Source organism: Mastomys coucha, unplaced genomic scaffold, assembly GCF_008632895.1.
Source record: "Mastomys coucha isolate ucsf_1 unplaced genomic scaffold, UCSF_Mcou_1 pScaffold20, whole genome shotgun sequence".
Classification (NCBI taxonomy): Eukaryota; Metazoa; Chordata; class Mammalia; order Rodentia; family Muridae; genus Mastomys; species Mastomys coucha.
Genome location: NW_022196903.1, coordinates 114,276,543 through 114,288,454, shown reverse-complemented (window position 1 = coordinate 114,288,454; position 11,912 = coordinate 114,276,543). Strand labels below are relative to the sequence as shown.

Here is an 11,912-nt window from a genome sequence, read left to right as displayed (position 1 = left end):
TGGAGGAGAAACTGGGAAAGGGGATAACATTTGAAATGTAAATAAAATAACCAATAAAATGTTTTTTAAAAGGCCGGGCATTGGTGGCACACGCCTTTAATCCCAGCACTCGGGAGGCAGAGGCAGGCGGATTTCTGGGTTCGAGGCCAACCTGGTCTACAGAGTGAGTTCCAGGACAGCCAGAGCTACACAGAGAAACCCTGTCTAGAAAAACCAAAAAAAAAAAAAAAAAAAAAAAAAAAAAAGTCAAAAAAGAATCCAGGTCTAATCACAATCCATAATGTCACACCTAAGCCAGGCGTGGTGGACCTGGCTAAGGCTAAGAGTTCAAGGCCCACTTGGGCAACCTGAGGAGATCCTATCTCAGAACATAACATCAGGCAGTCACGCCTTCTCTCCAGCACACATGAGAGGGGATCTCTGTTAGCTAGCATCCTGCTCCAGGATGTGAGAACAGGCTAAGCCTCTGGACTTGCCCCAGGACTGCCCCACACTGAGCTGTCCCCTCCTCTGCCCGCTAGCTAAGGCGGGTCTCCTCGAGGCTTGTTGACCTTCTGTCCTATCCAGATTCAGGCTGGCCACAGTTAGCTCTAGCCATGTAGACATACTCAGGCTCTGCAGCTAAAGCCAGAGCCTATGGCCGCTCTCTCCAAAGGCCGCTGGCTCCTTGTTCCTGGAAGAGCAGTCATGTCTGAGTCTGGAATTTTTGTAGAGCAATTTAAAAAAAGAAAAAGAAACTCAAGTCATTGAACCTTGTCCTTTGTGGATGAAGTGATAGCTACTTTCTGAGGACTGGCTCAGACTAGAAACCAGCTGTTTGTTGTTCAATGACTACAGTTCTATGAAGGAACAACTCTGTGAAGCATGTTCCCACTTACACAGCCATGTTGTCTGGGACCGTCACGTGTACTGTAGCTGGTCTAGTTGGGTGACAGCTGGCACAGGTTCAGGAGGTATTATCTCACAGAGGGTCGAAGTTTCCTTGAGCTGATCCATTTGACGCGCTTTCCATAACAGCCTTGAGGGTAATGCATGTGGGCGTGAGCTTTGTGTGGGGATGGGGACCAAAACCCAAACATGTGGCTAAGCCAGACTCACGCCTTAGTTACCAGGACAGGATGTCACCTGGTGACCTGGTGCTAGCTGTGCTGCCCTGTGTAGTATGATGTCCTCAGTTGGTGGCTATGTCACAAATGACTGCAATCCTGGGCTTAGGGGTGTATGCCTACCCTGAGCAGGATGGAGACCAAAACGCCAGCAAGACATGATAGGACGATGGTCCTGAGGGGCACGAAGTGACAGCCCAGCACAGCAGGCTTCCCTTCCTGGCTTTGCCATTCCAGGATTTCCTGCTCAAGCCAAGGAGGAGAGGCTGGGGTTGGCACCGTCGCCAGACTCCAGCCCTGGGGGTAATGTCACTTTGCTTATTCATTTAGGTGGTATCTGGCCTGGGATCGGAGAGCCAGCTCCCTCGCCTCGGTTGGCTGGAAGTATGTAAGAGTCTCAGGATTTTAATTGTATATTATAAATAAGGTACAGTAGAGAGTGTGTCCTTAAACTATGTCCCCAGGAACCTTGTGCCTCTGGGAGTGTGAGCTGGTTGCCCGATTGGTTGAGAGAGAGGCTGTCATCTGGAGCCAGGAGCACCCATCTTGAGAGCTGTTTTCCTTGGGTCTGGGTTTAAGTGAATGGCATAGAGATGGCTTTTCTGTCCCTCAGTGCTTTCGAGTATCTCAGTGAAGCCTGGCTTCCCCCAGGTACCAACCCTGGGATGATGCTGGCCAGTACTGCAACAGGAGAGGTGGGTGGGCTCAGGCCAGTGAGCACCTTGGGGTGTCTGAGGTCTGCCTGTTGTCCTCATCTCTTTGAGGTCCCACAGGGACCCTGACCAGGTGTTGTATTTTGGATTTTTTGAGTGTTAACCCCAATGTTAAAACCCCAGATATTAAAAGCCTTCATCACTGATTTGAGGTGGTGGAACTTGGAGGTGTGTGTCGGGGGTGGGGGGGGTCAGTCTTGGTAGTAGGAAATTAGGCAACTGGGGACATACTGGGTCCCCTTTGCTTTTTATCCACCATGAGCTAAACAGAATTCATCTACTTACGCTCAAGCTTTGATGTCTTGAGGCACCATAGGCCCAGAGTGATGGGGCAGAGCGATTGTAGATGCAAACCTTGGAAACCATGAGCTAAAGAATCGTTTCCTTCCCTTAGGTTGATTTTTCTCAAGTCCTTTGTCCCAGCAAAGGAAGGCTAATACCATGGCAGGGTAAGGAGTGGGTAAAATGGACCTGGCGCATGGCGCACTAATGGTTGCCCACCTTACTGTGTGGGAAGGTAAGGGTTGCTGACCTCCTGCGTTTGTGTGCATAAGAGAAGGAGTCGACATCACTAACTCCTAGCTGCCTTCTCACATAAGGTGTCCCCAGCAGAGGCCTCTCTGAACCTTGAGCTCTTGGGAATGTCCTATGGAAACATCTTTACCTAGAAGACTGTGCGACTGCTTTTCTGCTCCCCGAGTAGGATGCAGACAGTGAGTGCAGTTGCACCGTGTGCCCTGAGCCGCCTAATCCACTGGTGCTCAGAATTTGTTAGATTCCCAACCCCCACTTGAGACAGAGTCTCTCTACACAGCCTTGGCTGTGCTGGAACTCAGTGCATAGACCAGGCTGACCCCAAACTCACAGAGATACGCCTGCCTCTGCAAGGTTCTCAGGAGAACCGTCTGTTATGTGGAGGCATGCTTGACCCCTCAAGAGCACCTAAGTGCCCATATGGGAGGAATGGCAGGCATGGGCTGTGGGTTGAGAATAAGGCTTTCGCCTATAGAACTCTATTCAGCTGTCTGGTAATTTGGGGTGGGGGATGGGGTTGAGGGGTGGGAGTTGAAATAGGCTTTTTCTGTGTAGCACTGGGTGGCCTAGAACTCACTATGTAGACCAGGCTCAGAGATCCACCTGCCTCTGATGTGTTGGGTTCAAGGCGCGTGCCCTCACTCCTAGCTAGCTGTCTTGGCTAGGGCACCTGACACATGGTGGGGGTAGGGAGTGGATAGCAAATGTTTGTTGAGTCCTTTTGTGTATGTTGTATAGTATATGCACACGATGGTGGGTGCGTGGAGGCCAGACGGAGACATAAGGTAATTCTGCTCGGTCACTCTGACTTACTCTGTTGAGACAGGATGTTTCACTGAACTTGGAGATAGGCTGGTAGCCAGTAAGTCCCAGCAGTCTTCTATCTCTACCCCTCCTCCCCCTTGTGCTGGGGTGTCTGGTATACGTTTGGCCATGCCTGGCTTTTACAGCGGATGCTAGAGATTTGAACTCTGAACCTCATGCTTGTGTAGCAACATTCTTAACTGCTGGACCATCTACCTGCCCCCGTTAGCTTCTTTCATTGACTCTGTTGATCACATCCTAAGCTCTGGAGCACACACGTGTATACACCCACACATACACAGAATCACTCATAGCCTAGTGAGGAGCAGTTGGAGATGGAGGACTTCCGGGAGGAATAGCAGCAGCAGGTGGGAAGGGACTGAAGAGACCAGTCCTGCTGGGATGACACAGTCCCTTACCACAGCCCCAGGCCTTAACACACATTTGAACCCTAAGTGTCTCTGCTCAACGCTCCTATGTATTCTTTCTGTTTCTCCTGGGGAGAATGGAGGGAAATGGGAGAATACAGCTTCCTTGGCTCATGTTGGGCCTTGCCCTGGAGGCCTGGGAGTATTTTTAACTTTTCCATCTCTCTTTAGTTTTTTTTCTCCCTTTGATTTATCTTTAGTTTTCTATTCCACGAGGATCCTGTTCACACACAGTATTTACTCCCTTAACCTGCCCTCCTGTGGTGGATGATAAGGTAGTGATGGCTGAACTCAGGGCAGAGCATACTTTAGGCAATGGCTCTATCTTAGAGGTACAGCCCTGCCTTGACAGCTTTTTTTTTTTTTTTTTTTTTTTTTTTTTTTTTTTTTTTTTTTTTTTGAGACAGGGTTTCTCTGTATAGCTCTGGCTATCTGTCCTAGAACTCACTCTGTAGACCAGGCTGGCCTCGAACTCAGAAATCTGCCTGCCTCTGCCTCCCAAGTGCTGGGATTAAAGGCGTGAGCCACCACTACCCAGCCTTTTAATTCTTGCTGCCCCTCCTCCACAGGAGGCTACCATAGGCATTTGCCCCTTGTGTGCCCACCCCTGCTGTTAGTCCTGCCTGCTAGCTGCTGTGTGCCTGTGCTGTGAACAACTCCACCAAAGCTTGGCCAGAGTCACCTTTTGCTTTTGCATTAAATAAAAAAAAAAAAAAAAATGTGTTCCAGCTTTAGCAGGTGAAGCCAAGGAGGCTGAGCCTCATTGGAAAGACAGGCAGCCAAGCTGGGGGCTCAGCTTTCTTTTCTTTCTCGTGTAATAGCTTCCAGTTATTACTGGTCATTGTCTCTCCTAGGAGTGAGTTCAACCTGATCTTTGAGAGCATTGCCTTTTAAGGAACAATGTATGGCCCACATGGTCTGAAGCCCTGAGGTAACCTTGGCTAGATGGAGTCTCAGCTGCTGAGTTCAGGAACCTCAGGCTGAGGGAGCTTCCGGGTGGCAGGCCTTTTCTACAGGTGGTGACTGCAGGTCAGCGCCTGGCACACCTGCGCTCCTGCCTCAGACTTGAGCGGCCCTCCTCTAGATGCTCTGGGACCTGACGTGTCTGATGTCAGTGTCCAGCCTGTTGGGATCTTTGCATCTATGAAACACCTGAGATTTTGTACTTTAGAGCACTTCAGCTTCAGACAGTCAGCCGGGACACGCAGTATTCCACAGTTGGAATTGTTGAGGATCCCCTGTAAGTGTCCGTCCTCCTGAACTCGGTCAGGAGGACTCATCGTATGGTCTTGTGTCATTCTCCTCTGGTTGCCGTTGTGAATGTTGTGGATAGTTAATGACTTGGGGGGGTGGTTCTCTCTTGCTTTAAGGACTCTCACAAAGCTTGAGATGCTGTCATTAGCAGATTGTCACTTGAGGAACTCCAGTGAATGGGTACCATTGATGAGTGGTCCTTTCAACCCTCAGGACTCTCCTTAGCAAATAGCAGAGCTGTCTTGTCAGGATTAGAGTCACTGGGAATGACAGTGTCATAAAAGCATTGTTGTCTTTTATGTGATAAAAGTCTAGAGAGGAGTGAGTGCAGTGTCTAGGTCACCAGGACTTTGGCTCTCGTCTGTCCAGGAAGAGGAATGTTCTAGCCCTATTAGCCACAGCAAGGTAGTTGTAGGCTCCACTCTGAGGAGACAGGTAAAAGTTTAAGTTGACCTAATTTCATATATCCTGGTACATAGAATATTTTTCAGGTTACCTAATGATCAGTCAGGTGTGGATGCTGGATCTCCAAGTGCCTTGTTTTTATCTTCAAGGAAAACAAAAAGATGTCTCAGTCCATTTTCTGTCATTTATGAAGAGAAATTTAATAAACTGCTTATGGTAGTACACAGCCAAGAATCTGGAGTTGGTTATCGTCTGCTACATAGTAAGATCAAGGATAGCCTGGGCTACATGAGGTCTCCACCCACCCCCCAAGTTTTTTATTTTGGTTCTTGTTTCTGGAATTCAAGAATCCTACAAGTGGTATGGTGATCTTCTCAGCACCTGGTGGTGGCTTCTACCCTGTCATAATGTGACAGAGGCCACTGGGTGAGACAGAGCAGGCCCGCTAGCAGGGGTCTCTCTTCTATAAAGCCACCAACACCACCATGGCTGTGTCTCAGGGCACATGAGCTTCAGTGTCAAAAAGCAGGAAACCCTGGAACGACAGATTTCTCTGGGAGAATTGGATGGCCCACCCCTTTTAAAGGATCTTTCTGGGAAGGCACACCCACGTCGTCTACCTCTAGCACAGTCAGGCTAGCCTCAAGAAAGGCTGGGAAGTGCCTTCCTTGCCTCCAGTTTGTAAGGACGGAGCAGGTTGGTGAGCTGGAGTTCCGTAGTGCCTATCACACTTCCTGGTTGAGGTCGGAATATTGACCATTGTCATAAGCACAAAGTCCATGGAGACCCACTAAGGCTAGATGGCCTTACCCTCTCCTTTGTTCTGCGCATGAGCCAGAGTACAGATTCATAAATGACACTGAAATTACTCCCTAGACCCCAGACCTGGGTGCTGCACCTACTCAGTGAGCAAGCCGGAGACCTTACCAGTCTCCAGAGGAAGCCTCCTGTGACCTCATCCTGGGGCTTGCAAGCCTGAGATCTACTTCCACTTCCAACCTCAACACTCGAGATGCACAGAAAGAGAGCTGTCAAGAGGAACTTGGTTCTGGTTTACCTTCATGAACAGTAGTACCCTGGAGCACTCAACTGACATGCTGGGGAGCACTCATCCTGAGACTTAGAGCATGCTAGGGTGAGTCAGATGACATGCTGAGGAGCACGTATCTTGAGACATAGCATGACTAGGGTGAGAGAGATGACACGCTGGGGAGCGCACATCTTGAGACTTATAACATGCTAGTGCGAGGGAGATGACTGCTGGGTATGGGCAGGAGTGTAGGTGAGTGCTGGTTCTTCATGAGGACCTGGGCCCACTGTCCCATGATTCAGTTTCCTCAGTGAGTGGAGGCAAGGTTGGGCTGGGCTGGGCTTGACAGCATGACTAGGAGTTGGGCTAGACCAGCAAGTGACAGCCACTTCTGATTCTTCACTGTGGCCACTTTCCTCCTCTGAGTTAGGGAGAATTGGAAGGCACTGGCCGGGGAAGCTAGAAGCCCAGAGATTTCATTTCTCAGAGATAGTCTGTGACGATTCAATCATTGCCATTTATCCTAACAAGAGCCAGAGAGGCTGGGTGGGTTATTATAGTCACACACCTACAGAGTTGCACAAAAAGATCCAGATGCAGTTTTGCTTGACTCAAAGCATTTGGCCCAAATCACATGGGATTTGATCTCCTTTTCATTCAATCGAGTGTTCCAGGCACAGTTTCAGGAGCTAAAGATAACGGCAATAAGCAAAGCAGACAAAAAATTCCTACCCCCATGGAGCATGCGCCTTAGCAAAGGAGACTTTCTCAGTTTCTGTCAGATCCTTCCATTGAGTCTTCTAACCCCATAGCTCATATAAACATCACAGCCTTCTCTAGTTCCTTAGGGGGTCTCTGCCCATGTCCATTTGTCCCAGAGATTGGCTTATCCGAGCATCAGGACGGCTCACACATCCTGGGCTGTCCTGTGGGGTGTGACTCTTTCTCAACCATCAAGGAAGCTGCTTGGCCATCCCAGAATACCACTATGGCTCTGGTATAGAGGTAGGGCCCTGTGGATGGAGGAGAAGGTCAGGGATGTTTTTGTCGATGTTGGGGTCAGTCAGTGCCTGGAGACCGGTGCTTTCCTTTGATTCTGGACAGAGGAAGGGATGGGCCAGAAGAACGCTTCCTGCTGTCCTGTGTTCGAGGCCAGTTGAATGAGACCTCTAGGTTTGATGTTACCACCCGTGTTTTGATGTTGAAGGCTGATGGGATTTGTCACTGCTGTCATCTCTAGCTGTGAGTCAGGCTCTGGCTCAGGCATTTCACATGGCACTTACTACCTTTCTTTGAGGATTTGTTTTGTTTTTTGTTTTATGTGTGTGGGTGTTTTGCCAGCACTGTGTCTGTGCGCTATGTGCACGCAGTACCTGCCGAGGCCAGAAAAGGGTTTTAGATCTCCTGGAACTGGAGTTACAGCCCCAACATGTCTTATGCCTTATTTTATTTTCTACTATGTAATAAATTCCACAGACTAGCACAGTTGGCCAGGAAGTCCAAAAGTGTGGAACCCAATCAGAGGGCCATCCTGCTGCTCTGTCGTGTGGCAGAAGGGTGAGCTGGCAGGTACTGGTCAGAAGAAGTCAGCTCAGTCTCTTCTCAGGAGCCCAGTCATTCACAAGGCTGGGTCTCTTAAAGCCTTTAGCTAGTTTGATGGTTTGGATATGCTTGGCCCAGGCAGGAAGTGGCACTGTTAGGGGGTGTGTCCTTGTTGGAGTGGGTGTGGCCTTGTTGGAGTGGTGTGGCCTTGTTGGAGGAAGTATATCACTGGGGGTGGGCTTTGAGACCCTCCTCCTTGTTGCTGCCTGGAAGGCAGTTTTCTGGCTGCCTTTGGATCAAGATGTAAAACTCTCAGCTCTTGCAGCACCATGCCTGCCTGCACGCTGCCATGTTTCTGCCATGATGATAATGGACTGAACCTCTAATCCTATAAGCCAGCCCCAACAAATGTTGTCCTTTATAAGAGTTGCCTTTTTCGTGGTGTCTCTTCACAGCAATGAAAACCCCAACTAAGACACCTAGCCTTTTGCTTTTGTTTGTTTTTCAAGTTGGTTGGTGCTGGTCTGAAACCGATGATCCTCCTGCCTCAACACATCAGTGGGCTGACATTGCAAGCGTATACCACCACACCACTCCTCTACTCTTACAGTGACTGCTAAGTTTCCAGGATGTCGGAGGGGACTCGCAGCACTGCCCCTGGTTCAGAGCTAATAAGTGTGCTCAGAGAGGCTTGCCTGGTGAATCCTCCCAATGAAGGAAGGCAGAAGTGTGGGGAGAGTGTGTAGAGAAGGGGCTGCAGGGGCCCTGAGCCATCTCCCCACTTAGCGGCTTGTTCTGGGTCGGAGGGACTGGCTGTCTATGAAAGGTGGACTATCAGTAAGGGTCCCATGCCTTTACAGCGGTGGCTCTCAACCTTCCTAATGCTGTGACCCTTTTATACAGTTCCTCCTTTTGTGGTGGAACCATAAAACTATTTCGTTGCTACTTTTTTTTTTTTTTTTTTTTTTTTTTTTTTTTTTTTTTTTTGGTTTTTTGAGACAGGGTTTCTCTGTATAGCCCTGGCTGTCCTGGAGCTCACTCTGTAGACCAGGCTGGCCTCGAACTCAGAAATCCACCTGCCTCTGCCTCCCAAGTGCTGGGATGAAAGGCATGCACCACCACGCCCGGCTTCGTTGCTACTTTATAGCTGTAATTTTATTAGTTATGACTGGTAATATAAATATTTGATATGCAGGATATCTGATATGATTCCTCCCGAAAGGGTTGTGACCCACAAATTGAGAACCACTCCTTTACAGGAAGGAGAGTGGCTTCAGCCCCAGCACAGGGTGTATGCACAATTGTGGATTCTGTGAGCCCTGGGATTCCCAGCCTTCTAGTCAGCTTCACCTTGGGATTGCATGTGTCACCTAACTCTTGGGTTGTGTGTTTTTTGATTCTGGTAGGGCACCCCTAGGAAATGTTACTATTGGCTTTATGACAACCTATAGCAATTGTTTCTTCCCTCAGGTAGACTTGAAGTTGATTTTGGACAAGTAGGTAGTTTCTCTGTGCTGAGGCTTGCCTCGTGTTTAATAGACTATAGTAAGTATGGGGTGTGTCTATCATGTGAGAGGAAGTCTTGGACCCTCATCTGGGACCCCGAGAGAGGGGTCGCTGTGTGTTCCCTGTGTTCTGCAGCTTGCTGAGCCCTCCTTATGGCTCACCTCATCCCACCTGAGATGCACAGCTGGATATGGAGCAGGCTGGCCATTTTCAGTGACAGTGCCCTGTTTAAAAATGAATCTACCCCGACAACTCTCTTTCCCACCGGACCACGTTCTAGTGCTGGTACCGTCCGGCCACAACACTATGTCCCTGCAGGCTCTTGCTATCTTCTCCCAGCTAGCAGCATCATCTCGCTCACATGCAACGCTTTACACACCCCACAATCATTCATCTAATGCCTTAGTACCCAGTAAAGCATGACTTTTAAGGTTTAATTATCTAATCAGGTTTATATAATAATAAGATCACAATTTACAAGATGCCAATACAATAATTTAGAGCCCAATGATAAAGACAATATTTTATCCCAATTCTCCTGGCCTTGTAAAAACCTTAACTTGGTTGCTATAGCCATGCGGGGTCTGAATCGCCATCTTCCTCTGCCTCCATGATGATGGTCCTCTGCTCCCTTCCTGCTCTCTGCCTTTTCTCTTCCTCAGACTCTAGCTCCACCTCTGGATTCCTATCCAATCACAGGCCTGTCACTGCCCTAATGTGATTGGACAGAAATAATGCTGCAACAGTGCCCCTGCCTCAGATCTGTCTCTGATTCTGAGTATAGTACTCTGTATACTGTGGACTGCAGCAGTGATCTGAGCACTTGTTTCTGTCACCAAGGAACCAGCTGGGTGAGGGCAATGCCACCATCTGAGACAGTGAAGGAAGTGGCCTAGCCAGGAAGCCCAGTGCATCACTAGATGGTGAGACTGCTGTTTCGTCCCTTCTCCTGGGAGATTTGGCACAGGGTGGAATTGCCCATGGGATTTCCTCTTCTGTTCATTGCGGGCAGAGAGGGTTGAAGGGCAGATAGCTCACAGAATAACCTGGCCAGTGGCCTGGTGTGTGTGGAGTCCATGACTTTAAGCCTCTGTGCCAATGGGTGGTGGAGTAGTTGAAGTTCCCTAAGACACTGTTGGTTTGGCCTGTGGACACCGTGCACTGAAGTGGGACCAACCAAGCTGATGTCCTCATGGTGGCTGGGAAGCAGAGATGGGAAGGGGCTATGGTCCCAGTGTCCCCTCCAAGAGTGTGCCTAAAGTGACTTAACATTCCAATAGGTTTCTCCTCCCTCAGGTTCCACCTCTTCCTAAAAATGCCGCAGGCTGGTGATCAAGCCTTTGACCCATGGGCATCCAAGATCTCAACTCTAGTAAGCAGTGTGACAGTAGTACGTTTGCATCTTTCCCAGTACGCACGCCATGCCCCAATGATGGGCGTTTGTGCTTCCTGTTCCCAAGGTGTCTTCTCTCCCTCCTTGACTCCCAGGGACACTCCACCTCGTGGCTTGTCTGCATTCTGCTCGCTCCTACTAACTGCCCTGTTCACATCTCTTCTTTGCCTTTTCCCCACCTCTTAGGGAGGAGTTTGAAGTACTTGAGATGCTTGTCAGGCGGTGGCAGGAGCACTGCCCACAGGCCTGCTGGACCAAAATGTTGTATCTCCTCCCCTCAGACTCTGAGCCCAACTGCGCAGTTGTGAGCGCCCAGCAGCGCGGCAGCCCTGGGTTTTGCTCATTTCTCATCTTTTATACTGAGTTAGGTGCAGTTTCTTCAATTTCTTCTTATGTAGATTCCTTTTGTTTGGGTCTCTATATCTAGGGCAGTCTTGGTACAGAGCAGGCACCTAAATCAATACCTGTAGATTAGCAATCACTGTTTATTTTTTAAAAAAATCTAGAGACGCGTAGAGGGAATTGAATGGCATGTATACTCATAAGAAGCAGCGCAGAGGTCACACACAGTACATTGAGTTTACTGAGTGAGGCTGTGTTGGAAGGGAAGTAAGCTGTGGGTCCAGCCAGCCCTCGAGTCTCCATTGCATCATGACCCTGGGAGGTAATGGTCTTCTCTGAACTGTAATTTAATTGCTGGGTTTCCAAAGTAAGGGTAACCCTATAATTAGGATGTTATTCTGAAGACAGAAATGAGCTAATGCAGGTCAAGCATGCAGCAGTGTTTGGCACATAAGTGCTCTGTAAGTGGTAGCTGATGAATGCATTCATGCACTCGGCCATAACTGGTATTTTCAGGTATTTCAATTGGACCCTCGTGGATCTTTGTGATAGCTTCTGCTTTATAATGGAAACAAAACAGAGACAGCATCTGAGGCCATGCTTCGCCTCCTTGTATTGTGTTATAGTTTCCAGGATGGGTCATCAGCTTCAGAGGAACAGGGTCCCGGACTTGCGTGATCACACCACGTCTTGGGGAGAAGTGCATTCTGGGTAGTCGTAAATGCAATCTGTCTGCTGGTTGAAGATTAGGGAGAGCTGAGGTGTGATTGAAGGAGAACATCCCTACCTTGCCAGGTTCTCCCATCTCCCCTCAGTGAGTTGGCAGGTCCTCCCCTTCCCTCCCTCCGTCCCCCC

General features: G+C 49.1%; 1 protein-coding gene across 24 annotated transcripts in view; it reads left to right on the top strand.

The window, feature by feature from the left end:
• Nucleotides 1-11,912, top strand: part of Mical3 (microtubule associated monooxygenase, calponin and LIM domain containing 3) — a 201,824-nt gene that overhangs the window by 44,910 nt on the left and 145,002 nt on the right. For 3 of the 24 annotated variants that reach the window (XM_031383262.1, XM_031383260.1, XM_031383261.1), the window contains exon 1: nt 1,167-1,409. The exons of 10 other annotated variants lie outside the window; for them this stretch is intronic. The gene's annotated coding sequence lies outside the window, so the exon portion shown is untranslated. Of the gene's footprint in view, nt 1-1,164; nt 1,410-2,213; nt 2,269-11,912 lie in introns of those variants that run through there. 11 more of the 24 variants (XM_031383267.1, XM_031383265.1, XM_031383268.1 and 8 more) reach the window with 8 other exon arrangements.